This window comes from Geotrypetes seraphini, chromosome 15 (assembly GCF_902459505.1).
Source record: "Geotrypetes seraphini chromosome 15, aGeoSer1.1, whole genome shotgun sequence".
NCBI classification, from domain to species: Eukaryota; Metazoa; Chordata; class Amphibia; order Gymnophiona; family Dermophiidae; genus Geotrypetes; species Geotrypetes seraphini.
This window is the reverse complement of record NC_047098.1, coordinates 20,943,359-20,971,338: the sequence shown is the minus strand read 5'-3', so window position 1 is coordinate 20,971,338 and position 27,980 is coordinate 20,943,359. Positions and strand designations below refer to the sequence as shown.

Sequence of the window (27,980 nt, the reverse complement as noted above, 5' to 3'; positions counted from 1 at the left end):
AGTACTTATCAATTATAAGAATGCATGCGCACTTCTAACCTGGTGGCTCCATGCGTCCGTAGCTCTGTGGTCAGCAGAGAAATTATAGAAGAAAAAAAAGTTGGTAAAGTGTGCGCGAGCGTGCGAGGCGTGCGCGAGCGTGCGAGGCGTGCGCGTTCCATTTTCTTCTCCCAGCAGCGGTTATTATGTGCCGGTTGCCGCGGTTGCATTTGATTTAAAAAAAATGGTAGGTGGGAGAAGGCGCGCAATCCCCGTAAGATCCCTAATATTCCCCCGACATCCCCGACCTCCACCGACATCCCCCTGACATCTCCACACACACGGACAGGGGCCAAACAGACAGGACTGACAGAAAAGGTGGCAGTGAAAGACACAGAAGGACAGGGAGCCAAACAGATGGGACATTGACAGACTAACAGAAAAGGTGCTCTGGGGGGGGAAAGACAGAAGAGGGCCACGGAGAGACAGTCAGAGAAAGGGAAAGGGGGCTGCTATGGGGGGAGGGGTGTGCTGGGGGGCAGACAGTTTTGCTCTGGTGGGGGGAAATACAGAAAGGGACCAAGGAGAGACAGTCAGGCAGGCAGAAAGGGGGCCAGGGAGAGAGACAGACAGAAAGAAAGACAGACAGCAGCCAAAGAGAGAGAGACAAAGAAAAAAAGACATACAGTCAGCCAGCGTCCAAGGAGAGAGAGAAAAAGGGAAAAAAAAAACCCAGATAGCGGACAAGGAGAGAGAGAAAAAGAAAGAATAACATAAAGAAATACAGACAGACAGTAGCCAAGGAGAGAGAGAGAAAGAAAGAATGACAGACAGACAGAGGGCCAGAGAGACTGATAGACAGCCAGCGTCAAAGGAGAGAGAGAGAGAGAGACAGAAAGAAAAAAACAAAACAAACAGCGGCCAAGGAGAGAGAGAGAAAGAAAGAATGAGAGACAGAAAGAAAGAAAGACAAACAGACAGGGGGCCAGGGAGAGACACAGACATAAAGAATGACAGACAGACAGCATCCAAGGAGAGAGAGACAAAGAAAAAAAAAAAAAACAACAGACAGACATCTATTCTAGCACTCGTTAATGTAACGGGCTTAAACACTAGTGTAATAATAAAGGCAAATGCATATTTTAATACTTAAGTAAAAGTAAAAAATGTAATGAAAACCAAATTAAAATTGTACTCAAATAAAAAAGTGCCAAAAATAATACTTTTTAAGTAAAAAGTAAAAGTACTGTAACTACAATGTCTGTTTATCAAGAATTGCTTCCAGCTGCAGCTTCATCTCCACTTTAAAGTGACCCAACTCAACTAACCAGTTCAAAACACAGGCAACACCACTGTTCTTATAGGCTATATTCACTGAACAGCAAAATTTAAGATGGATGACGAGGTTTGCAATAGCAAACTCCTCTTCCCAGTTTGGCTGTTTCGTTTGGTCTACGGAGGAATTGTCATTTTCCTCTCCCTTCCACTTTCACTTTTTACTTTTAAATGCAAGCATCAAATGTAACTAGGTAAAAGTAGTAAAAATTGGGAGAATTATTACTTCAGTAACAGTAACAAATGTTATCCTGTACTTCTTTACACGTAAAAGTATAGAAATTAAGTTACATGTACTTATTTACTATACATGTGTGATTAAATTGTGAATGTATTTTGGTATCTGCTTTGACACCCAGCTCCTGATTGGTGAGGCCTGACGTTAGTGTAGGAAGAGGCGGTCGGAGCATACCGCGAGTGATTTCCTTCACTTGCTGATGTTCCGGCTGCTCTCTCCTGCTGCCCTCTCCTGTCTCCCCCGCTGAAAACCGTATTCACGGGTTTTCAAGATTCGCGGGGGTTCCTGGAACGGAACCCCCATGAATATCGGGGGAGTACTGTAATCAATTTCTGGGGAATAACCTATCAATTTAAGGTTTTCACCCGGGTATATCCCACAGACAGTGTGCACCATAAAGCACACTATGGGTCTTACCCCAAAATACCATTTATATCACCATTATTTTTACTTTTTCAATGATTCAAGAGTGCCTTGTGCAATAAAAACTTTTAAAACATTTAATGTGTCACTGTGATTCTTTAAGAGAATAAATCAAAATTGCAACCACCAATCAAAAATGTTGCTTTAACTTATCTTGGAGAGGATAGCAGCCATTCAAATCATCTAGGGTGCCTTAGCTGAATGCCCTACGGAGACTTCCTATTTTGTTTCTTCCTCAGGGGCAAGCTCAGAAGTTCAACCTGTTGCCTTCGAGAAACCGCTATCTCCAGAGTTCTGTGACTCCACAGGAAAACATAGTTACACGTGAGATATTCAGTCTCAATTCCCTTACAGATGGCACAGACAAATCACCATGATGGGTGCTGCCAAGGTACTTGAACTTTTCCTAAATCTTGTGGGTTTGATCATTTACTATAATTGTAAAGTTTTCTTTAATCAAGCTGGTAAATAACACTTCTGCCTTCTTGACATTATTTGAGCGGCCAAACCTGTCACAAACTAAAGAGATGATCCATGATGGTGCTGCAGATTGGGCCTATTTTAAGTATTCACGGCCTTCAATTGTTTTTGCCTCCAGTCTCATTAGATTGAAGAGCTTGCCACTTGTCCTATATGTGATGTCAATTTCAATTCCACCGTCACAAGAGGCATTTGTAAGCATGGCAGAGCGCATCGCTGTAAAGAGAGCTGAAGCCAACAAGCGGCCATGCTTGGCTGCACCAGTGACTGGAAATAGATCAAATAATGCACCACCGTACACAACATGAGCAGGAATGATATCATGAAATGACTGAACCATGGCGATAAATTTCTTTCAGCAATCAAATCTTGTCATCTTCCAAAGGACTTCATGACCGACTCTGTCGGGCCATCAAGCAGTCAGTCATGAAGAACATGCATAAAAATGCAACTTCAAGAGACTGCCAGGACAAGCAGCAAGCGTCATATCCCCATGTTCTGTTCTGAAACCGCACTGACATTCAGGCAGGAGCCCTTAGTAAGCATGTTGGCACAAAGTGATTCAGCAGAATTCTGGAAAAAATGTTGACAGCAAAGAGATGCATCTGTGATTTGCACAAGGATCGTCTTTTTTTTTTTTTAACTTTATTACATTTTCAAGGTTAATACAAAGTGCATAAAATTATACATACATTAATAAACAGAACCAGCATTTACAATCCATCAGTAACAATACAAAATGAATTACCCCCCCCTCCCTTCCAGTACATTCAATCAAGGGATAAAACAAAGGAGATAACCCCCCTCCCATCCTTCCCTGGATGTGTGCATAAATCTAAAGGAAATTAAAGGTAAAAGACAACTATACCGAAGTAACAAAAGAATCATCCAACGCCTTTCCTCTCTTACTAATCCAAAATACGGCAGCAAAGCTAATATTTGGTAAAAGAAAATTTGATCATGTGCCTTCTCTTTTGAGAAATCATCACTGGCTCCCTGTCTGTCTTAGAGTACAGTTTAAATGCACTTCTATGGTTTTTAAAATCATACATGGATACTCTCAGAAATTTAAACTGTCCTTTCCATTTTTAAAAGGAATAAAATCTATTGGTAATATTACTTGATCTTTCTAATATACTTTTACAATGATTTGGTAAAGGTGGATAGCGTAGCTGGTTTTAAGAAAGGTTTGGACAAATTTCTGGAGGAAAAGTCCATAGTCTGTTATTAAGACCTGGGGAAAGTCTCTCATTGTCCTGGACCTGCTACTCTTTGGGGTTCTAGAATCTTGTTACTCTCTGGGATTCTGACTTGCTATTCTTTGGGATTCTACTCCTTGGGTTTTGGCCAGGTACTAGGGCCCTGGATTGGCCACCGTGAGAACGGGCTATTGGGCATGATGGACCATTAGTCTGACCCAGTAAGGCTATTCTTATGTTCTTATGGAATGGGATTCCCTCTTGTGTCAGAACTCTTTTCTCCTTCCAGATTTTCTGTAAATCTATGAAAACACTGTTTTAAGGAAAATTAGTTATCTTCTCTCTAGGATGTCGGATGAGGGTCTTTATTAATAAGTTAATTTTCTCTCTAATCTAACTACTTTCACCTGTATTATCAATTTTTATGTGAACCAAGTCAAGCTCCTTTTGGGGAGGTGACATTTTATTTACAGTGTTTCCCCGGTCATTCGCGGTCCCGGTCATTTGCGGTATTTTCCGACTGCGAACCGCTGACCAGGAGAGGACAGCTGGAGAGGCAGGAGAGAGCAGCCGGAGTTCCGGCGAGTGAAGGAAATCACTCGCTGTACGCTCCGACAGCCTCTTCATGTGCTAAAGTCGGGCCTCACCAATCAAAAGGCCCGACTTTAGTGCAGGAAGAGGCAATCGGAGCATACAGCGAGTGATTTCCTTCACTCACCAGCACTCCAGCTGCTCTCTCCTGCCTCTCCCTCTGCCCTCTCCAGTATCCTCCATAAAAAAAACGTATTCGCAGTTTTTCAAGATTCGCGGGGGTTCCTGGAACGGAACCCCCGTGAATATCAGGGGAGTACTATATTTATTTATTTGTTCATTTTTATATCCCGTCCTCCCCAGAAGCTCAGAACGAGTTACAATTAAATAAAAATAATCATTAAAATTAGGTACTTGGAAGTTCCCTAACTATCCCGAAGGCTCAGAATCTAGCTAAAGTACCTGAGAAAACAATTATTAAATAGTAAAGATATAATAATTCAAATAATAAAAAATAAATCCATTAAAACATATTCACATTAGCATAGCGGTTGAACTGTTAGAAGCGCTGATACGAAGAATGCAGAGAAACAGCGATGCTAATGTGTTTTGCCCTGAAGAAGTAGCGTATTTGGCTATGAAACAATTGTAGGCCGTTGGCTGTTTACACATAGCAGGATTGTAATAATAATAATAATAACTTTATTTTTTATATACCGCCAGCTATCTTGCGACTTCTAGGCGGTTTACAATAAAAGAAACTGTGAATACAATGAAGGAAAATGTAAATACAATAAAGAGAAACTTTACATACAATGAATTAAAGAATATAGCAGTATACATTTGATAATATTAATAATGTTAGTAACCGTTTGTGTGTTGCAAGTCCAGGAAGTGCCAAGCTGTTTGCATAGAGGTAGAAATGTTCCGTAAATTGAATAGAGTGTTCATAGTTAGTGGTTAGGGGTTGGGGTTAGCAGTTTGTAAGATCAGGTATGTGATGATGTTACGAGGGGGGTTGATGTTCCGGTTCGTTGCCTAGGTATTTCAAGTATAGGTAAGTTTTTAGGTGTTTCCTGAATTCTTCATAGTTGTTTGTTTGTGCAATTAGTTTTTCTAGGTCTTTACCCAGTGGCGTACCTAGGGGGGGGCGGGGGGGCGGGCCGCCCCGGGTACCAGCCCTGAGGGGGTGTTCCCGGCCTTGCCGCTCAGTCCCCCCCCACGCCCGAAGGACCGCTCGCCCCACTGACCTTCCAGCACACCTATGAAGCAGCCCGCAGCAGGATCGCGACGTAAGCAATCCCTCAGCTGCTTGGGCGCTGCTTCCTGCGCCGCGGTCCAGTCCCTCCTCTGACGTCAGAGGAGGGGGCGGGACCGCGACGCAGGAAGCAGCTCCTAAGTAGCGCAAATATAGCTGACGTCGCGATCCTGCTGCGGCTGCTTCATAGGTAGTGCGGGGAGGCCAGGGGGGCGAATGGTCCTTCGGGGTGGGTCGGGGATCTGACCCAGTTCTAATACCTCTCCGTCTCCGTGCCGACCGACCCCCTCAAGGACCGACCCTTGGAAACATGTTTTCAGGCTTGGAATCCAGTTAAAAGGCAATAGACGCTCTGTCTATACCTGGGACCAAACTGAAAGAAATTTGTCCAGCCCTGGCAAGTTCAAACCCAACTCAAACCAAATTCTGCACTCCTGGGGAAGGGGGAGGTTTTGCTTCTGAGAAAGTGCTCCTTAGTACATCAGAATCTCTGTCTGCTTCTTGGCACCAGCACTGGAGAAATAATGAGACGCCCTACTTTCTTTCTGCATGTGAAGCCATCTGGAGGGGGGGGTGTGTGTTTGTGAGTACCAGAAGGCACTGCGAGGAAGGAACGGGGTATATTAGTAGATCTGTGTGTGATGGAGGGCACTAGGGCCAGCAGGAGTGAGGTACATAGTTAGAGCTGTAGAGGGGGGGGGGGGGGGGGGGAGAAGGAGGGTGTCCCTATTGCAAGGGAGGAGTGAGGTTTTCCCTCGCCTTTTCTTCAGTCCTAAAGTTCACATTTTCTGGCTTTGGCTGCCTTCAGCAGTCATGCGACCGGGTAACAAAGCCCCCCTGACCCTGCACGCTGTCTGATTCGGCTGCTGTTGAACAGTTTGCGTGCCGGAACCCTTCTCAGGCTGAGTGGAATTTGGGTTATGAGCTGCAGGGAGTGGTTGTGAATTTCTCCGTGAGAACCTTGTGCATCCTCCTCCAGCTTGAGTCCGCACTAGACGTCCCCACGTAGACGTCCGCAATAGACGTCCCCACTAGACGTCCGCAATAGACGTCCCCACTAGACGCCCGCACTAGACGTCCGCAATAGACGTCCGCACTAGACGTCCCCACTAGACGCCCGCACTAGACGTCCCCACTAGACGTCCGCAATAGACGTCCCCACTAGACGCCCGCAATAGACGTCCCCACTAGACGTCCGCAATAGACGTCCGCAATAGACGTCCCCACTAGACGTCCGCAATAGACGTCCCCACTAGACGTCCGCAATAGACGTCCGCACTAGACGTCCCCACTAGACGCCCGCACTAGACGTCCCCACTAGACGTCCGCAATAGACGTCCCCACTAGACGCCCGCAATAGACGTCCCCACTAGACGTCCGCAATAGACGTCCGCAATAGACGTCCCCACTAGACGTCCGCAATAGACGTCCGCAATAGACGTCCGCACTAGACGTCCCCACGTAGACGTCCGCACTAGACGCCCGCACTAGACGTCTAGTGCGGACGTCTACGTGGGGACGTCTAGTGCGGACGTCTACGTGGGGACGTCTACGTGGGGACGTCTAGTGCGGACGTCTAGTGCGGACGTCTACGTGGGGACGTCTAGTGCGGGCGTCTACGTGCGGACGTCTACGCGTGCGCGTCCTCGTGCGCGCGTCTTACATTCAGCACCAAGTGGCAGAAACCTAAACCCCAAACTCAGATAAATGCATTCCCAGGCCTTGTTCTCCCCTCCTCCAGGTCAGATTGCTGTTGAAAGCTGAGGCAACAGGAAATACGTCAGCCTCGGGGAGGATCGGAACTCAAGCTGGAGGAGGATGCACAAGGTTCTCACGGAGAAATTCACAACCACTCCCTGCAGCTCATAACCCAAATTCCACTCAGCCTGAGAAGGGTTCCGGCACGCAAACTGTTCAACAGCAGCCGAATCAGACAGCGTGCAGGGTCAGGGGGCTTTGTTACCCGGTCGCATGACTGCTGAAGGCAGCCAAAGCCAGAAAATGTGAACTTTAGGACTGAAGAAAAGGCGAGGGAAAACCTCACTCCTCCCTTGCAATAGGGACACCCTCCTTCTCCCCCCCCCCCCCCCCCCTCTACAGCTCTAACTATGTACCTCACTCCTGCTGGCCCTAGTGCCCTCCATCACACACAGATCTACTAATATACCCCGTTCCTTCCTCGCAGTGCCTTCTGGTACTCACAAACACACACCCCCCCCCTCCAGATGGCTTCACATGCAGAAAGAAAGTAGGGCGTCTCATTATTTCTCCAGTGCTGGTGCCAAGAAGCAGACAGAGATTCTGATGTACTAAGGAGCACTTTCTCAGAAGCAAAACCTCCCCCTTCCCCAGGAGTGCAGAATTTGGTTTGAGTTGGGTTTGAACTTGCCAGGGCTGGACAAATTTCTTTCAGTTTGGTCCCAGGTATAGACAGAGCGTCTATTGCCTTTTAACTGGATTCCAAGCCTGAAAACATGTTTCCAAGGGTCGGTCCTTGAGGGGGTCGGTCGGCACGGAGACGGAGAGGTATTAGAACTGGGTCAGATCCCTGAAGAAGCTCATTCTCCTTCTATCAGTTTGGTTCGGTGCAGTGGCGTACCTAGGGGGGTGCGGGGGGGGCGGGCCGCCCCGGGTACCAGCCCTGAGGGGGTGTTCCCGGCCTTGCCGCTCAGTCCCCCCCCACGCCCGAAGGACCGCTCGCCCCACTGACCTTCCAGCACACCTATGAAGCAGCCCGCAGCAGGATCGCGACGTCAGCAATCCCTCAGCTGCTTGGGCGCTGCTTCCTGCGCCGCGGTCCCGTCCCTCCTCTGACGTCAGAGGAGGGGGCGGGACCGCGACGCAGGAAGCAGCTCCTAAGTAGCGCAAATATAGCTGACGTCGCGATCCTGCTGCGGCTGCTTCATAGGTAGTGCGGGGAGGCCAGGGGGGCGAATGGTCCTTCGGGGTGGGTCGGGGCATCAGGCCTTCAGGGTGGGGCGGGCGGGCGGGCAGGCAGACTTTCAAGGGGGAGGGGGGTGACAGGCAGGCAGGCAGGCCTTCAAGGGGGGGTGCAGGTCTTCGGGGGGGGGGTGCAGACCTTCAAGGGGGTGCAGGCCTTCAAGGGGGGGACAGGCAGGCAGGCCTTCAAGGGGGGGACAGGCCTACAAGGGGGGGGGGACAGGCCTACAAGGGGGTGCAGGCCTACAAGGGGGGGGGACAGGCCTTCAAGGGGGGACAGGCCTTCAGGGGGGGTGCATGCCTTCAGGGGGGGTGCCGACCTTCAAGGGGGTGCAGGCCTTCAAGGGGGTGCAGGCCTTTGGGGGGGTGCCAACCTTCAAGGGGGGGTGCAGGCCTTCAAGGGGGGGGACAGGCCTTCAAGGGGGGACAAGCAGGCAGGCCTTCAAGGGGGGGACAGGCCTACAAGGGGGTGCAGGCCTTTGGGGGGGTGCCAACCTTCAAGGGGGGGACAGGCCTTCAAGGGGGGACAAGCAGGCAGGCCTTCAAGGGGGGGTCAGGCCTTCAAGGGGGGGACAGGCCTACAAGGGGGTGGGACAGGCAGACCTTTAAGGGGGGACAGGCCTACAAGGGGGTGGGACAGGCAGACCTTTAAGGGGGGATAGGCCTTCAAGGGGGGGGACAGGCCTTCGGGGGTGCAGGCCTTCGGGGTGGGTGCAGGCCTTCGGGGTGGGTGCAGGCATTCGGGGTGGGTGCAGGCCTTCGGGATGGGTGCAGGCCTTCAGGGAGGGACAGACCTTCGGGTGGGGGGTACAATCCTTCGGGGAGGGTGCAGGCCTTCAGGGGTGGGGTTTAGGCCTTCAGAGGGGGACAGACCTTCGGGTGGGAGGTAAAGTCCTTCGGGGGGTGCAGGTCTTCAGGGGTGGGGTGTAGCCCTTCGGAGGGGGGACAGACCTTCGGGGGAGGGGGGTCCTGGTGTAAAAGTACACAGAGGGAGAGAGGGAAGGGGGGGTTCAAAGATACGTGCATATGCCAGACTTTGGGGGTTAGAAATAATGGGTCTAAAAACAGAGGAGTGGGAGAGAGATGGTGCATAATGGGATTTAGGGAGGGAAGGAACAGAAAGGGAGAGAACTTGGAAACAGGGGATGGTGTGGAGGGGGGATAGAGATACTGGATAGGAGGATAGTTGGGAACAGAAAGGGAGAGATGGTGGATCCTGGGGTGGTGGGGAGTTGAGAAAAGGTGAATCTGTGGATGGAGACAAAAAAAAGGAAAGATGCCAGATCTCCGGGAGAGGGAAGGGAAACGGAAGGGGAGAACAGAGATGGCAGACGGATGGTTAGCACGGAGAAAGGAGACCCTGGCAAGCAAGACAACAAGAGCCTGGGACCAACAAGATTTGAATATTGATCAGAGAACAAAAGGTAGAAAAAATAATTTTATTTTCTGTTTTGTGATTACAATATGTTAGATTTGAAAAGTGTACATGAGACAGCTTGAAATGGGAACTTTTCTATTTTTGTGAATGGCAAGGCTGAGTTCAGTTAAAATATATGCTTTATAAGAAAATATAATAATGTGTTTTATAAAGTTTATAAGCATTGCTGGCATATTCGGTGAGGTGTTCCTAGTGTTGGTGGTGGTGGTAGCATGTCAGTGTGTTGAGAGGAAGAGGTAGTCTGGGAAATTCTGCTGAGCAAACTCTGGGCCCATTTCCACCCCCAGTTAGTCCACTCCACTCAACTGGTTCACACACTGAGTGGGTCTTTGGGTGTTATTTCTGGGTAGTTGTTTTAGAATCTCTTCCAGTGGTTTGTCAGTATCTCCTTCTGGTCCAAGGAAGGAAACTTTGTCAACCTTAGCATTGACCTTCAGAATATGTTTGTAACAGCGCTGCTTGTGTGGCATTAGGCTATGTAGTGATCGAAAGAAAAAAACAGACCTTTGCACATTTTTGCACTATATGGTGGGTGTATGAGGAGATTCATTTCCTGCACAGTTAAGTCCATGTGAAGTTACCTTGTGCTGTATTTGACATCTAGCAAGGTCTCTGTTTGGAAGGAAAGATCTAAGCTTAAAAATGAAGTGGCCAGAAGTTATGTTAAAAGTAGATAGCGTAGCTGGTTTTAAGAAAGGTTTGGACAAATTCCTGGAGGAAAAGTCCATTGTCTGTTATTAAGACATGGGGGAAGCGTCTGCTTGCCCTGGATTGGTGCACTCAGTTGTTCCCACTTGGAGAACCTATTGACTTTTACTGCTTTTCTGTGTGGCTTTAACATTTTTGCTATTCAGTATACCTAAACTATTATTCAGTAGAAAAAATTTGTTTGTTCAATCAAATCCTGTGTGGACATTGGACTTCTATGAGTGAATGTTCTGCTTGATTGAACAAACTAAATTTTTTCTACTGAATAATAGTCTAGGTACAATGAAAGTAAATAGCAAAAATGTTTGAGTAGATAATTAAGGAAATCTTTTTCATATTGCTTGCTTATGGACTGGGAAAAAAGACTGTTCAAGCAAATGTCTCCAGAACTGCTTTAATGGAAAAATGTGATTTTTTTTTTTTAAAGTACTTTGTGAAATTTATTGTTGTTGTGAAATTTATTGTTATACTTTGTTTAAACTTAAAAAGCGGTGTCATTAACAGTGAATCTAATCGAAAAATCGATTCAACAGGGTGAATCGGATCGAATGAAATATTTTTCTCTGAATCGGGCAGCACTATTGGCTACCATGAGAATGGGCTACTGGGCATGATGGACCATTGGTGTGACCCAGTTAGGCTATTCTTATGTTATGTTCTCATCTGTAGGGGCCTTTGTTTTCACTTCTTATTTTAATGTATTTTTTTCCTGGGAACTTATCAGTGTTTTTTTATAATGGGAACAAAAATGGAAGAGAATTAATGTGTGTGGAATGGGGGGGGGGTAACTAATTTCTTCAGCTAAATAATTCAATCCACTTCAAACAGACATAGGAGAACTCACGCACCATTCACACACCCTCCAACCAAAAACGTCAAAAGAAAAAAACTGTTCGACAACCTCCTAGCCATTCGAGCTGCAACACTTGACCCCCAACTCTACAACCTATTGACCTCGACCACAAACTACAAAACCTTAAAAAAAGAAATAAAAACCCTTCTATTAAAAAAACACATAAAACCAAACTAACATAATCAGAACTGTCCCAAGCATCACCTGCAACTACTCCATATGTACTTCTGATGTCATGACAATTCAGACATAATTTATGTTATGTTATGTTTGGAATAATGGTTACATAAATGAGGTTCAATAAAAGAAAATTTTCTGTGGGAGCATTTGTTGGAACTTCTGTTATCCTGATTTCTTCTATCTGTGGGCTTTCTTTAGCTAACCTACTTATCTGGGGCTTTCCACTTCTGCAGCTGCCCTTTTCACGGTCCACTTTGCGCTTGCACTCTCTGGGGAGGGGGGGTTGGGTCTGGGCTTGGTGGGGTAGGTGTGTCTGGTAGTTTTGTCTGGGTGGTGGCTGGGTGTTTCTTGGGTGCTTGTTGTGCGGATTGGTGTGTCTGGTGAGCGGTCTGGGTGTTGTTGCTTGTGGGGGTTTTTTTCATTATAAAATATGGCTGAGGGTCTAGTCCGGCTTATTATTCTTGTGGGTTCTGGGGTGGGATTTGTTTGCTTGCCCCAAGTTTTGGCCTTTTGTTGTGTATTGCTATGCCTCTCATTGGCAATTTTCTCTTGGGAGAGGCTTGTTCATGCTTGTTGTTGCTGTTACTCTCATTCTGTGTTCTTTTTGATAATGTATAAGTTTCTGTACAGACCATGGTTGCTTGTCTGGACCTTTTGCCATTCTCAATAAAAATACTTTGAAAAAAAAAAAAGAAAATTTTCACTGCCTGTTTCTATTCTGACCATTTATTCCATTTCATGGTTATTGCAAAAAAAAAAAAAAAAAAAAAATTTTACATGAGGGGGGGGGGGTGTCAAAAAATGATGGGCCCCGGGTGCCACATACCCTAGGTACGCCACTGTCTTTACCCCATATGGCTGCTTGATATGATAGCAGTTGTTGATGGTGTCTCTTATATTTGCACCCTCTAGCTGATGGGGAGACAAATTTCATGTGTGTTTTTCTTTCGTGTCTGTTGGTTGGGAATGAGAAGAGATCTGTAATGTATTTTGGGGCTAGACCATTTAATACTTTGAAGCAGAAACATCCTAGCTTGAACTTTGTGCGCGCCTCCATCGGCAGCCAGTGTAGGAGTCGGTAGGAAGGGGTTATGTGATCGGACTTCTTCAGCCCGAAAATCATCCTGAATGCTGCATTTTGTACACTGACTATATTTTTGCACGAGAGATTGCTCCCAAATTTTCACATTTTTCTTTATTTAAAATACACTATTATCTTGCAGCGAAAGTTTTTTAGGCCATGAAGTGTGGTGGTAGAGTGGGTTTTCCCTCACCATTGTGACTGAGGCTTTTTCTTTTGCTAGCAAGTTATAGTACTGTGTTCATTTGATTATTAATGGTGTGTTTATGACTGTAGTTTGCATTAAAAATATTCTGCCCATTTTTTATTTGTTAATGTTTACCGTCAGCATTCAGTACTGGAGCTGTTCCCATGACTATCAGAGCTTCAAAAAAAGTTCCTCTCTGCACAAGGATCAATCCCATTGCATTAAATTTAATGGTTTATAAACTGCTTTCTCTGCAACAAGACCAAAACAGCATAAAACATAAAAAAAATCTAAAATGCAGCAAGATGTCAATTAAATACAATAAAAAAAAGCAATCTTTCCCAAATTATCTGCTTGGTTGCTCATCTATAATGTTTCTATCTAACAGAGCTTGTGCTGAAAAGGTCTCTTGATATTATCAAAAGCTGCTTTCTGAGATGTTGACATGTTGTCTTCTAATAGGGCTTTGTAACGTTGGTATTTCTCTTCTAGTAGCCTCCCTCTGTCAATACTGTCACTAAGTTAGTCTTAATGCTTACGAGTAGTAAAGGGAAGGATATTGGATGCAGCTGAGTACACATGGTCTCTACGGGATGTCCAGTTTTGCTTAGTATTAGGGATTGTGTCAAATGCTGCAAATTTGTGGTGCTATTCCTCAGTCAGGGTTGGTTTCACATTCACTCATTTCGACTTGTTAAAAAGGATTCCTGTACATTATAACAAGGAAAATGTACGTTACATGCTGGTCAATATTCAAAGCAATTCAACCAGTCAGAAATGGCTCCTGGCCAGTTAAACTGCATGTTAGTGCTGAACTGAACTCCAGCTATTTGGGGGGCATTCAGGGGGCAGAGATGGCATTTGCCTGGTTAAGTGCTTTTTCAACATCCACTAGCCACTTCCACTTATTCAGCTGGTTTTAAAATGATCATTCCTGCCTCTATGATCTGGGGAGGTCCCATGGAGAGAAATCCTCCAGGAAGAGATTTCCCAGAGAGAGGAAGCTTCCCTCGCCTTGGAAAGCCTTGGGAAGTACTGACCTTCCAGGAGAGGTCCCTGAGAGAGAAAGAGGACCCAGAGGGTGATTTCAGAGGGAGCCAGGCCATTGCGAGCAGCAGGCCAGAGTAGTTGGGGGGTGGAAACATGCCGGCACCCCCACCAAGACAGCGCCTGGGCGGTCCAAACTCCCCCCTCCCCCTCCCCATTGGCTCAAGGTGAGTTCATTCAGGTATTTCCCTGTCCATTACGATCTTATTCTGTACCTGAGCTAATGGAGAGTTAAGTGGTATATGTTTTGCTGAATTGCATTCTCTGTCTATATAGAGATCCTCTGTGTTTATTTTGGATATAACTGTGAAGACTAGTGGAAGAAAAAAAGATTAATGAAATACTGAATTAATGTTAAAAGGGATTTTGATAAATGATTGAGTGAAATATGGAGTTGCTTCACTTATAATAGATAAAGAACATTTGCCAGCTAAGTGAGAGCTTTAGGAAATATGCATTCCCTCCCCTTGGAAGAGATGGTGTTATAGGGGGGCTCATCTGAATTTTTCCTCCTGGTGCCCATTCAGTCCTGGCTTTTACTAAGAAGTGCTAAGAAATGGATTTAGCGCTTGCTAACGCAGGTCTTTCCTGCACACCATTTCTAGTACGTCCATAAAATAAGGCTTTATTTTTTTTCTTTTTACAAATCCCATGCTAATTTTTCCAATAGCATGTGTGACGTGCAAAATAAATAAATAAATAAATAAATTTAACCCAGGAGCACTTACTGCTCCTAAATAGTTGTGTCCCTAAAAAGGAGGCGGTAATTCCACATTAGTCAATTACTGTGTGCTAATGTGAATGCACTAACTGGTTAATGGTTCCATGCTCATTCCTCATCCATGACTGCCCCATGCTCAAAAATAATTTTAAAAATAGCATGTGATTAGCATGTACTGAAATAAAAATTACAGCAAAATGCTTTGCAGTAAGCTTTTTTTTCCCATGTTAAGCACATGCTAGCCCTTAATGTGGTTTAATAAAAGTGCTTCAATAGGAGTCTTTAAACTCCTCCCTTGGGTACGAGGGGCTGCTGAAAAATTCTCAGCCCAGCCAAGAAGAGAATGATGTGGAGCCATGAAACTTATTCCACACTTTTCTTGACACTTTTTGTTTCAATGATATGAAATGAAACAAAAAGTGTGGAATAACCTGTATGTTTCATGGCCCCACATCATTCTCTTCTTGGTTGGTTCAGCAGTCCTTCCTATTGTGATGTCATAGTGCCTCTTTCCACCAGTGCCTAAGAGCCAGCCTCATCGGTGATGTCACAATGGCTTAGTTTCCCTATACTTGTGCTCATGTACTAGATGCATTTGCCTCATTGAAACGAAAAGTGTCAAGAGAAGTGTGGAATAACTTGGAAGTTTCATGGCCCCACATCATTCTCTTCTTGGTTGGTTCAGCAGTCCTTCCTATTGTGATGTCATAGTGCCTCTTTCCACCAGTGCCTAAGAGCCAGCCTCATCGGTGATGTCACAATGGCTTAGTTTCCCTATACTTGTGCTCATGTACTAGATGCATTTGCCTCATTGAAACGAAAAGTGTCAAGAGAAGTGTGGAATAACTTGGAAGTTTCATGGCTCCACATCATTCTCTTCTTGGTTGGGTTGAGAACTTTTCAGCAACCCCTCCTACATCCAAATTCAGTCAGAACAATCAAGTGCAGTGCCATTCCAGAAAGAGCATGTCAGATAAATGTTTCTAATCAATCTTACTTCCTTAATGTCTGCGTCCACGATGTCCTCTGACAATAATGTATTAGGCTTCTCGATCATAACCTGAATTTCCCTTACAGGTCTCCAAACGAAGCACTGACTTTTTTTTCTAGTATATACCTATGTCATTTGTTTCTTTGACATTCTGTTCATGATTTTCTGTTATGTACATTTGTTTCTCACTTCTGAGCTAGAACAGATGGAGTTCACACACCACAGCTAACATTGTCAGAGTGTGATGTGTAACCTTGAACTCTTCAGCCATTTTGTAAATCCAACTGCGACTTTAAGGTTCTTCAAAATCAATAGAGGGTTCATTTAAAAGGCTGAGGTTTGGAATTTTAATATTTGCATGTAGGGATCAGGATTAAAATGCTAGATTTCTGACCTCAGTCCCAGGGAGCTATTTACCTCTCATTGCTGCTCTGTTCCTTCTCAGCTTAATAAATTTGTGACTTCCTTGATATCAGACTTAATTTATTTCTGTTAACAGAAACACAGCAGGCAATATTCAGCTGTCATGAGCTACCCATAGGAATATAACATAAGAATAGTCAAACTGGGTCAGACCAATGGTCCATCAAGCTCAGTATCCTGTTTCCACAGTGGCCAATCCAGGTCACCAGTCTAGGGTTATCATATGGCTCCAGAAAAAAGAGGATGGATTGAGACATCCAGGTTTTACTTCCGTTGAAAGCAATGGAAGTAAGGAGGACAGATTGGCACTGCAATTTTAAAACTTGGGGCTGCCGGCCGCGTTAGCGATATGATCCTTCTGCCATCGGCCTGCCCCAGAAGCCTTCACGGTGTCAGGTCAAAAGGGCGCCGGGACAAAGGCGCGCGCAGACAATTGAGCGCAGCGCGGAGGTGTGCGCCGCAGAAAATTACTGTTTTTAGGGCTCTGACAGGGGGACGTGGGGGGGAACCCCCCCACTTTACTTAATAGAGATCGCGCTGCGTTGTGGGGGCATTGTGGGGGGTTTGGGGGGGTTGTAACTCCTCACATTTTACTGAAAACTTAACTTTTTCCATTTTTAGGGTAAAAGTTAAGTTTACAGTAAAATGTGGAGGGTTACAACCCCCCAAACTCCCTACAACGCTGGCGCAATCTCTATTAAGTAAACCCCCGTCGGAGCCCCTAAAAACTGTAATTTTCTTCAGCGCGCGCCTTTGTCTTTCGCGGGGTTGTCTATGAACCAGCCTTCACTCTGCAGCACTTTCATTTCCCGCCTCGGCAGGATGCTACAGAGTGAAGATTTCTGGGGCAGGCCAAGTCGACGGCAGAAGGATTGCATTGCTAATGCTGCTGGCTGCTGGCTGCCAGCTGCCTGAAGTTTTTAAATTGCAGCGCAGGAGAAGGTACTGTGGACGGGGGAGACTCACAAAAGCCATACTCGACTCCAGGATAGGGGCTGGACTGGAGAAAGTGAGTCCAAAACCTGGGCAACTCTCTCCAGTCCAGGAAACCATCCGGACACCTGGACAGTCCTCTAAAGAAAGGATATAGCTAGGTAAATCTGGATGTCTGGTATCCCTACAATAAATAAATGGTCAGTATTCTAAATGGAGAAGGATAGATAGTGGGGTCTGTGCAGGGACTGCTGCTTTTTAATGAAGTAATTATCCCCCACCCCTTTTACAAAAGCATAGTGTGTTTTTTGTGCCGGCGGTGGTGGTAACAGCCCTGACGCTCATAGAATTGCTATGAGCGCAGAAGCGGTTACCGCCATGGCTGGTGCTAAAAAACACGCTACGCTTTTGTAAAAGGGGGGTAAATTTGCTGATGCCACAAAGTTGTTAAATTGCAAAATTGTGAAAATTTGTAAGAGGACCTTGCGAGGCTGTGAGACCGAGCATCAAAACGGCAGATGACATGTAATGCAAAATGATGCATGTAAGAAAGAGGAACTTAAAAACATAGTACCTCTGCAACGTTCCTGGCGCGAGCAGCAACCCCCAACCTGCTGTTACCCGCCAGCTTTGGTTTTTCTGGACCCACGCCTAAGAAGCGACATCAGAGGACAAGCCAACGCTTGGGGATGGCTGCTCGCGCTAGGAACGTTACAAAGGTACGGGGGAAGGGAAGCGGTGCACGCAGGAGGGGGCGGGGAAGGAGCGTGTGGAGGTGGGGGATGGAGAAGAGGGTGGGGGAGGGGCACCAGTGCCTCGGGTGCCTCGAACCCTTGCTACGCCACTGGTAGAAACATTCCCAGGACACCTGTAAGTGAATTGCAGGGAAAGAGAGGATGCAAAGTCTGAGAAGTGAATATATATACGTGTACACTGTATGTATCCAACATTTTTCTTCCTAAGGTCGCTGTGGTTTGCAGTGAGTATGAGAAGACTGGAACTAGGATTGTGTAAACAGAGGGGATGGAAGCAAACTTGGGAAGCATGAGAACTATGTTGGAAGGGGGATTGAACATAAGTTTCAAGTTTTATTAATTTTGATATACCAACCATCAAGTTAATATCTGGCCGGTTAACAGTATATTTAAAAGAAAGAGAAGCTAAAGAAACTAAAAAAAAAGGTATTGTGTATATACAAATAACATTACCAGATGAACTAGACAGTGAGGATAGAGGGGAAGGGAGGGTGAAGTTACATATTTGAGAAGAAAAATGGAGATAGTAGGGTTAGGATCAAACATAATGGAGAGGGACGCTTTAAAGAAAGCGGTTATTATTGATAAATAGAATAAAGAAAAAAAAAATAATAATAAAAAAAAAAAAAAAAGGAATGATGGCTCTAGGTGTTAGCGAAAGCATCACGAAATAAAAAAGTTTTCAAATCTGTCTTAAATTTGTCGAGTCGTGATTCGTCGCGGAGTAGCTGTGGCAGGGAATTCCAGAGGGTAGGGGACATAAGAATTGCCGCTGCTGGGTCAGACCCGTAGTCCATCCCGCCCAGCAGTCCGCTTACGTGGCGGCCCTCAAATCAAAGACCGATGCTCTAAATGAGTCCAGCCTCACCTGCGTATGTTCCAGTTTAGCAGGAACTTGTCCAGCATTGTCTTGAAACCCTGGAGGGTGTTTTCCCCTATAACAGACTCCGGAAGAGCGTTTCAGTTTTCTACCACTCTCTGGGTGAAGAAGAACTTCCTTACTTTCATACAGAATCGATCCCCTTTCAATTTTAGAGAGTGCCCTCTTGTTCTCCCTACCTTGGAGAAGGTGAACAACCTGTCCTTATCTACTAAGTCTATCCCCTTCAGTACCTTGAATGTTTCGATCATGTCCCCTCTCAATCTCCTCTGCTCGAGGGAGAAAAGGCTCAGTTTCTCTAATCAGCCCCTTAACCATCTTAGTCGCTCTTCTCTGGACCCTTTCGAGTAGTACCGTGTCCTTCTTCATGTACGGCGACCAGTGCTGGATGCAGTACTCCAGGTGAGGGCGCACTATGGTTAGGTACAGCGGCATGATAACCCTCTCCAATCTGTTCGTGATCCCCTTTTTAATCATTCCTAGCATTCTGTTTGCCCTTTTCGCTGCCATCGCACATTGCGCAGACGGCTTCATCGACTTGTCGATCAGAACTCCCAAGTCTCTTTCCTGGGAGGTCTCTCCAAGTACCGCCACCGTGCGTGAGATTTCTCTTACCGACATGCATCACTTTACACTTATCCACGTTGAACCTCATTTGCTATGTCGATGCCCATTTCTCAAACTTGTGCATGAAAAAGCATAGAGGAGAAATTTGGGGGTAAGCGAGCTGTTAGAAATGGGGCAGATGAGTGTGAGAGAACTGGAAGGGGAGTTAGTGCGTGAAAGAAAGCCAAAGATAGTACTGGGGAGGGGTAGAGGTGGTAATTAGGAATGTGTCGGAGAGAATCAGTAAATATAGAAAGAAGGTAGCAGATAGACAGAGATGGTCAAGTTTGAAAGGGAGATGGATAGTCAGAGGTGGTGAAAGAAAGGATAGAGGGCTAAGAGAGAAAAACAGAGGTGGTGATGGGGGAGGGGGTAGGTTTAAGAGAGAGACACACACACACACTCACACTTCCAGGTCCCAAATACACACATTTAGAATCTACAAGCCATGGGACATTTTATTTTTTCAGCTCATTCGACATAGAACACATTACCACTATGCGTTTACAGTATCTTCTCCTTAAGGGAGTTCAACATAACCATTAAGACTGGCTCTTTGAACAAGTGTTCGACATTCACTCTTACATATGAGGGGCCATTGAAAAGTTCTCAGCCCAACCAAGAAGAGAATGATGTGGAGCATTGAAAGTTATTCCACACTTTTCTTGACACTTTTCTTTTCATTTCATATTATTGAAATGAAGTGCCAAGAAAAGTGTGGAATAACTTGTAGGTTTCATGGCTCCACATCATTCTCTTCTTGGTTGGCCTGAGAACATTTCAGAAGTCCTTCCTAGTGTGATGTCATAGTGTCTCTTTCCACCAATGCCTAAGAGCCATCCTCATTGGTGATGTCACAATGGTTTGATTTCCCTATACTTGTGCCCATTTACTAGATACATTTGTCTCACTGAAACGAAAAGTGTCAAGAGAAGTGTGGAATAACTTGCAAGTTTCATGGCTCCACATCATTCTCTTCTTGGTCGAGCTGATAACTTTTCAATGGCCCCTCATATAATACTTTTTGGCTTCTCTTTGGCACTATGTATCCTTTGGAAGATGTACTACTTAGCTTGTTTAATTATTGTGATTCCAAACTGGTTTTCTTGTATGATTCCACACTGTCCTTTTTTTTTTTTATCATTGCAGTACCTTTTTCTTTCCTTCAGTGTAAATAAATTGTACACCGCTCAGCCCTGTTTGTCAGTATGCATGGTATAGAAAATCTTCAATAAGCATAAACATAAGTTTTTGGGGAGGTTTGAATTTAAGTACAGAATGAAAGAAATCCCTGGTTACACGAGGGCTGGGCTAGACTACAGATCTTTAGGAAGTTGCAGAAAGAGAGATTTTCCGATCCCTTTCCATCACCCCAGTTCCTAATGATAATGAGTTCAGCACTGCAGCTTTTTCTCAGCAAGTTAATGATTCTTTAATGACTCTCATCTTGCTCTTCAGAAGCCCAAATAACCTTCAGATCTGGTCAGTAGGGAAAAGCTTCACCTCTGGGAAGAGCCACATGTCTTGCTCTTTCCTGTGTGACTGATTTCATAGAAAAAGCCAACAAAGGCAAAGTCAAAGAATGACAAACACAACACACAATGTATATATTGCTGACCTTTGAATTAGACTTCCGCCAACACCTAATGCACTTTTACCAAACCCTCAAATATACCTATAAAGGAAGAAAAAGACTTCAAGGGCTCAAGGGTGCAGGACTCTAGAACATTCTTGTCCAGCCACCACTTTGAGCTATCATTAGTCACAGCTAAAACTCCTTTAAGTAAAGTTGCGCCTATAAATACTTTAGTTTTAACAGCAACATATCCCCTCTTCTACGAAAACGTGCTAGCAGTTTTTAGCGCAGAGAGTCATGGAACTCAATGAGCGTCAGGAGCAGCGCCTGCCTTTCAGCATGGCTCTCTGCGCTGTTCCATAAAAGAGGGGGATAGTCTTTTAGTGACTTTTATAAATAGAGGGTAAATCGACCACTTAGCTTGGGCAGAGACCATGCATCCTCAGTTCAAAATTAGAACTCCTTAGCTGATTTCATTACCACATATATGGTATCTTTATAAAACCTATTGCAGCAAGGGTCCTCTATCTCAGTGTTTTTCAACCTTTTTACACCTATGGACCGGCAGAAATAAAAAAGTTATTCTGTGGACCGGCATCGGTCCGTGGACCGGCGGTTGAAGAACACTGGGCTAAGTCGTGGGCCAGACCCCACCCATCTCTACCCAATCTCCAGACCCCACCCCCATAATAGTACTAATTGCACCTTGCACTTCCAGTGCTTCATCTGGAAGCCTTCCCTCTGACGTTGCAACGTCAGAGAGAAGGCTTCCGGTTCAGATGCAGGATGCCCGTAGGAGCCGCTGCCCGTGGCTTTGTGCACTGAATCAGTTAGGAAGAGGGAGCTGGCTCGAAAATAACGCCGCATCGATCGCACCGTGGACCGGCGGTTGAAGAACACTGTTTTGGGCCTGATGCACCTGCTGGCCCTGTGGACCGGCAGGAAATTTCTGTGGACCGGCACTGGTCCATGGACCGGTGATTGAAGAACACTGCTCTATCTTGTCTCAAATGTCTGTGTGTATTATAGTGTCTTTGGATAATTCTTACATTTATTCAATAAAAGGTACCAGAACCTGCAATGAATGCAATGCACTCACCTGAGCTCGTACTATTTACAGGTACATCGTGAAAGCATGGCCTGGTATTTCAACAAGTCCAGTCTATAAACGGTTTATAGCACTGCCGTCCATATCACATAACTCTGTATACTCACAAGAAATAATGACATGCTGAGTGAGGATCTGCTAAGGGGAAGAAAAACTCCATTGGAATATCTTGCCTGCTAGTATTCAAACTTGAGAAAAGGTAAAACTTGGACTCCATTGCCTTTCAGTTAAACAATAGTGCCTGATTAAAGGGTGACTTATCCAGGAGGTGTAGCTGACTTCATATTCACTTTAGAAGTGCAGCTAACAAAAAGGGAACCCAGACCTCAACTGCTCCTTGCCCTGAAGAGGTGCTGCGTGAGGATCTGCTAAGGGGAAGAAAAACTCCTAAAAGGGAAGTCCATAGGCCATTATTGAGATGGATTGGGGAAATCCACTGCTTATTCCTAGGATAAGCAGCATAAAATCTGTTTTACTAGGTACTTGAGATCTGGGCTTGATGGATCTTCGATCTGTCCCGGAATGGCAATTCTTATGTTCTTAATGCTCCTTGCCAGGCTCGCTCAAGGGTCCTGTACATTGCAAGCAAGATGGAGAAAGTGTGGCAGAGAGCCAGATATAGTAAAGCATAGCATTATGGCATATCTTGGACCCTTTACATTTTTTTTACCATTAACAAACTCATTAATCCCCTTCCCTTCCCATTGTATTTTCCCTTTTATGTAAATTCTAACAGAAAATGAAATTGTAACTTTTCCCTCCTTTCCTCTTCACTCATGTTTGTCTTTATTTCGATTGCTAAAATGTTAACTGATCCATGTAGTTTGTTTTGTGATTGATTTGTCCAATTGTATGTGAGACCACTATCTAGTGCAGTGGTTCCCAACCCTGTCCTGGAGGACCACCAGGCCAATCGGGTGTTCAGGCTAGCCCTAATGAATATGCATGAAGCAAATTTGCATGCCTATCACTTCCATCATATGCAAATCTCTCTCATGCATATTCATTAGGGCTAGCCTGAAAACCCGATTGGCCTGGTGTTCCTCCAGGACAGGGTTGGGAATCACTGATCTAGTGGCTTTTAAATTGTACATCGCTTAGAAAATTTGTATAAGCGATTCATCAAACGTTAATAAACTTGAACTTGAACATCTTGGAGAGTGGAGAGTAAAACTGTGACTGAGTTCAAAGAAGCGTGGGATGAACACAGAAGATTTAGAATCAGAAAATAATATTAAAGATTGAACTAGGCCAGTTACTGGGCAGACTTGCACGGTCTGTGTCTGTATATGGCCATTTGGTGGAGGATGGGCAGGGGAGGGCTTCAATGGCTGGTAGGGTGTAGATGGGCTGGAGTAAGTCTTAACAGAGATTTCGGCAGTTGGAACCCAAGCACAGTAACCGGGTAAAGCTTTGGATTCTCGCCCAGAAATAGCTAAGAAGAAAAAAAAAAAAAAAAAAAATTTAAATTGAATCAGGTTGGGCAGACTGGATGGACCATTCGGGTCTTTATCTGCCGTCATCTACTATGTTACTATGTTACTATGTATCTTTCACTCTACATACTTGACTTTAACTGTGCTTAAGGGTGTAGGGAAATTGCTTTGCATTAAAGGTGCAGTGCATATAATATTGATCTATCCTGGAGCTTAAAGCTTCAAATCCTGATATGGTAGAGCAGAGTACCAACTGCTTATGATATTTGAAGTTGACTTTATCCCCAGGATAACATGTCAGAGATTTAGACAAGTTGTTATAGGGTTAGGAGATGTCTTTTTAGGGCGGTTTTTACTGCTTTGCTGAAGTTTAATAAACCCGCCAGTGATCTAGTCTTAGCGAGAGTGGCTGAAGTAAAAACAGACATGGTGGGGGCAGAATTAAGTTCGTGTTGAAGCGGGTTCTCTGAGGCAGCATGGCGAAACGCGTCAGAACCCATTGAATCCCTGCATTAAAAGCTAAGGCTGTTTTGAAGTTGAGCATTTAAAAAGACAAAAAGAATTTGAAAAGATCAAAAAAAGTGAGAGAATATTATACTTATAGATACTACAGGGACCAGTGCAATGGTTGAGAATTGAGCCGTATCAGTAGTGGGCTAAAAAATTTTGTTTACCCAGTAGTCTCATAAGCTAAAAATGGTTCTCTGAGCACTGAGAAGTGTTAGAAAGTGTGTGTTAAAATCACCTGTGTGCACATTAGTTCATATCTTTTTCCAGAAAAAGGAGGACAGATTGAGACATCTGGGTTTTACTTCCATTAAAAGCAATGGAAGTAAAAACTGGATGTCTCAATCCGTCCTCTTTTTTTTCTGGAGTAATAACCCTAATATAAACCGATGCCTAAAGCAGGGATGTCAAAGTCCCTCCTTGAGGGCCGCAATCCAGTTGGGTTTTTAGGATTTCTCCAATGAATATGCATGAGATCTATTTGCATGCACTGCTTTCATTGTATGCTAATAGATCTCATGCATATTCATTGCGGAAATCCTGAAAACCCGACTGGATTGCGGCCCTCGAGGAGGGACTTTGACACCCCTGGCCTAAAGCCAGTAGAGTAGACATAATACACAGACATGTTCACTTCCTTATCTTCAGGGAAAAAGCTGCTCCTCTGAATACCTTTCTCTCTTCTCCTTTCATTTCAGTAGATGTCCTGGCCAATGAGGCCAGAAGGAGCAACCTTAAAATTGAGGAGCAGATTTCAGTGTCCTTGACCCTCTGAGAGGCTAGCCACATACTTGCTCTTGATGTACAGGGCCAGCCCAACTATTAGGCAAGACCAGGAGGTCCCCTAGGGCAGCAGCTTCCAGGGGGCAGCAAATAGCATCTGTAATCACAACAAAATAATAGGTTCTGATAGTCACACAAACTCAAAGAACTATATTATCTACTCATTTCTCCTGGATTAGACTTTGGTCCTTCCACCAGTACCTAACTGATAATGAGAGCCCTCCCCATGTTCTGGGAACTGGAAGGGTATAAGCAAGTTACAGGACAATACTTTAGTAGAGCCACTAGAGGTCTCTGCAATTAAAAAAAAAAAGGCAGAACTCTAGAACTGTCTATAATTATGCAAAAAAAATGTAATTTCAACCATTGGAAAGAAAAAAGTCAAAAACTGCTGTAGGTAGTAGCACTAGTGTGCAACCAAAGGCTGAATGCAGAAAAACCTCAGAGGGTGATTTTAAAGAGGAAAGGCCCGTTTGACCTTCTTTCCAAGATGTACTTTGCAATTTTCTTTACTACATCTGGCTCTCAGTAAGTCTGCAGCTTGACCCTGTAATAGTGGATGAAACTGGGGGTAAGCACTGTGATGATATGTGTGGGGAGAATAGAGTCTCTCCGCAGTGTTCTCACTTAACTAGATTTTGCCCACAACGTCCCTGTTCACTGATTCCAGCAAATAATATTTACTGTCTTAAACAAGATGTTTTGCCTCTGAATTTCCACTCTCCTGCAGCAAGGAGGACCACAGTTCAAATTGCACAGCTTGTATTTTCAGGATGCAGTTGTTTCAAAGAGACACATGGGCACAGGAAGATTGATGCTTCCTGATATGATGGTTTTGCAGCATTATAATACATGCCAACTGACTCCCAAAAAAGAATTGCCAACGAAACTTAAAAGAATCCAACAATGAGGCAAAAAATGGTCAAAAGGTTCCGTGAGTGATTGCAGAACAGCAAAACCACCAACATACAAAGGAATATGTATACTAAAATAATAATGAGTGTGACAATGTAAGGTACCCTCAGTGCGCAGGATAAGCGACAGGAGAAAAACTCCAACGCTTCAAGCGAAGAGGTAGAGGCTAGAAAGCCCCCACCTACACACCATCATGGGGTACCTATAGTGTGTTTTGAAATTAAATAGCACAATCCCAAACAAGTGCACAATGAACACAAATAAAAAAATGGATTCACAAACTGCAATCACTCAGGGAACCCCCCAGCCAACTCCCAGCAAAAAATCAAAAAAGCAACTTAGCTTGAAGAGTCTTCATTCAACGTCCAGGGGTGCGGGAACAACGTAGATGAAACACCGCAAAACCAGGTTCAACCAAGCCTGGTTTCGGGAACAAAATCCCTTCCTCAGGAACCCATGAATCAAGTATCCAAACGGACTTCAAGGCAGGCTGGAGAGAAAGAGAGGAGCTTTCTAGCCTCTACCTCTTCGCTTGAAGCGTTGGAGTTTTTCTCCCGTCGCTTATCCTGCGCACTGAGGGTACCTTACATTGTCACACTCTTATTATTATTTTAGTATACATATTCCTTTGTACGTTGGTGGTTTTGCTGTTCTGCAATCACTCACGGAACCTTTTGACCATTTTTTTGCCTCATTGTTGCATTATAATGCATGGCATTTCTTTCCAGACAGGGATCCAAGTTTCTCTGCCATTTTGCTTTTTATTTGCTGTTTTCTTTTTTATCCTATATTTTCAAATTGTTTTTGAGGTGTAGCTACGGGTTGTGCAAGGGCATTTAAATGCCCAAATGAACCTTCAGATGGGAGGGGGAGCCATGTGTTTATTCAGTATTCAAAGCGTATATACCGCTACTAATGACTGAAACCAGTCAAATCTGAGCAGTTTGCATGAACTAATGCAATGGTGTCACAAAGCCTAATCTTTGTACTGGTGTAACAATACAGAGCAATCTACTTGAGTTGATATACTGGTGTTACAATGCATCATCCTAGGTAGTTATACTATGTCTATACATCTCTCATTCATATACAGTACTCCCCCGAAATTCGTGGGGGTTCCGTTCCAGAAACACCCACGTAGTTTGAAAAACCGCAAATGCGGTTTTGAATCTGTAAAAAGGCGTCGGGATTGCTATTCAGCAGTCTGTTGGGGACATGATTCTGATCGCCCTCATTTGCGTGAGGGCAATTCGTGAATCAGCCCCCCGGCCATGGATCGGATTGAATCCGTGGCGTTACTGAATCTAGCCCTATGAGATTTAGGCAGTCCTAATTTGTGTGAATTAACTCCAATAATTGATTGCATGTGCCTAATTGACTAGTTAGTTTGTGTGTGCATCTGCAATCTGTGCTCAATTTTGGGCTACCTATATAGAAACATAGAAACATAGAAGATGACGGCAGAAAAGGGCTAAAGCCCATCAAGCCTGCCCACTCTGCATACCCACCCCCTGTCTATGCCCTAATGACCCAATTTCCTTATCTTGACCCTCGTAGGGATCCCACATAGGTATCCCATTTATTCTTAAAGTCTGGCACGCTGTCTGCCTCGATCACCTGCACTGGAAGCTTGTTCCAATGATCAACCACTCTCTCTGTGAAGAAATACTTTCTGGTGTCTGCAGCAGCCACTCTCTCCTCCTCTCCCTATTGGCTAAGGCTCTTAACATTTGCATCTCCTCTTCCTATAGGCTAAGGCTCTTTACACCTGCATTGTGATGTCATAGAACTTTCTGATTATAGAAACATAGCAACATGATGGCAGATAAAGGCCAAATGACCCATCATAGAAACATAGAAGATGACGGCAGAAAAGGGCTACAGCCCATCAAGTCTGCCCACTCTGCTTACCCACCCCATGTCTATGCCCTAATGACCCAATTTCCTTATCTTGACCCTCGTAGGGATCCCACATGGGTATCCCATTTATTCTTAAAGTCTGGCACGCTGTCTGCCTCGATCACCTGCACTGGAAGCTTGTTCCAATGATCAACCACTCTCTCTGTGAAGAAATACTTTCTGGTGTCTGCAGCAGCCACTCTCTCCTCCTCTCCCTATTGGCTAAGGCTCTTAACATTTGCATCTCCTCTTCCTATAGGCTAAGGCTCTTTACACCTGCATTGTGATGTCATAGAACTTTCTGATTATAGAAACATAGAAACATGATGGCAGATAAAGGCCAAATGACCCATCATAGAAACATAGAAGATGACGGCAGAAAAGGGCTACAGCCCATCAAGTCTGCCCACTCTGCTTACCCACCCTCTGTCTATGCCCTAATGACCCAATTTCCTTATCTTGACCCTCGTAGGGATCCCACATGGGTATCCCATTTATTCTTAAAGTCTGGCACGCTGTCTGCCTCGATCACCTGCACTGGAAGCTTGTTCCAATGATCAACCACTCTCT

The 27,980-nt window shown here is 44.9% G+C and overlaps 1 long non-coding RNA gene across 1 annotated transcript in view; it reads left to right on the top strand.

Moving 5' to 3' along the window:
- Window positions 1-27,980, top strand: part of LOC117349069 — a 48,096-nt gene that overhangs the window by 10,973 nt on the left and 9,143 nt on the right. The window contains exons 3-4 of the long non-coding RNA XR_004537108.1: window positions 2,215-2,366; window positions 21,883-22,069. This is a non-coding gene — a long non-coding RNA (uncharacterized LOC117349069). The remainder of the gene's footprint in view (window positions 1-2,214; window positions 2,367-21,882; window positions 22,070-27,980) is intronic.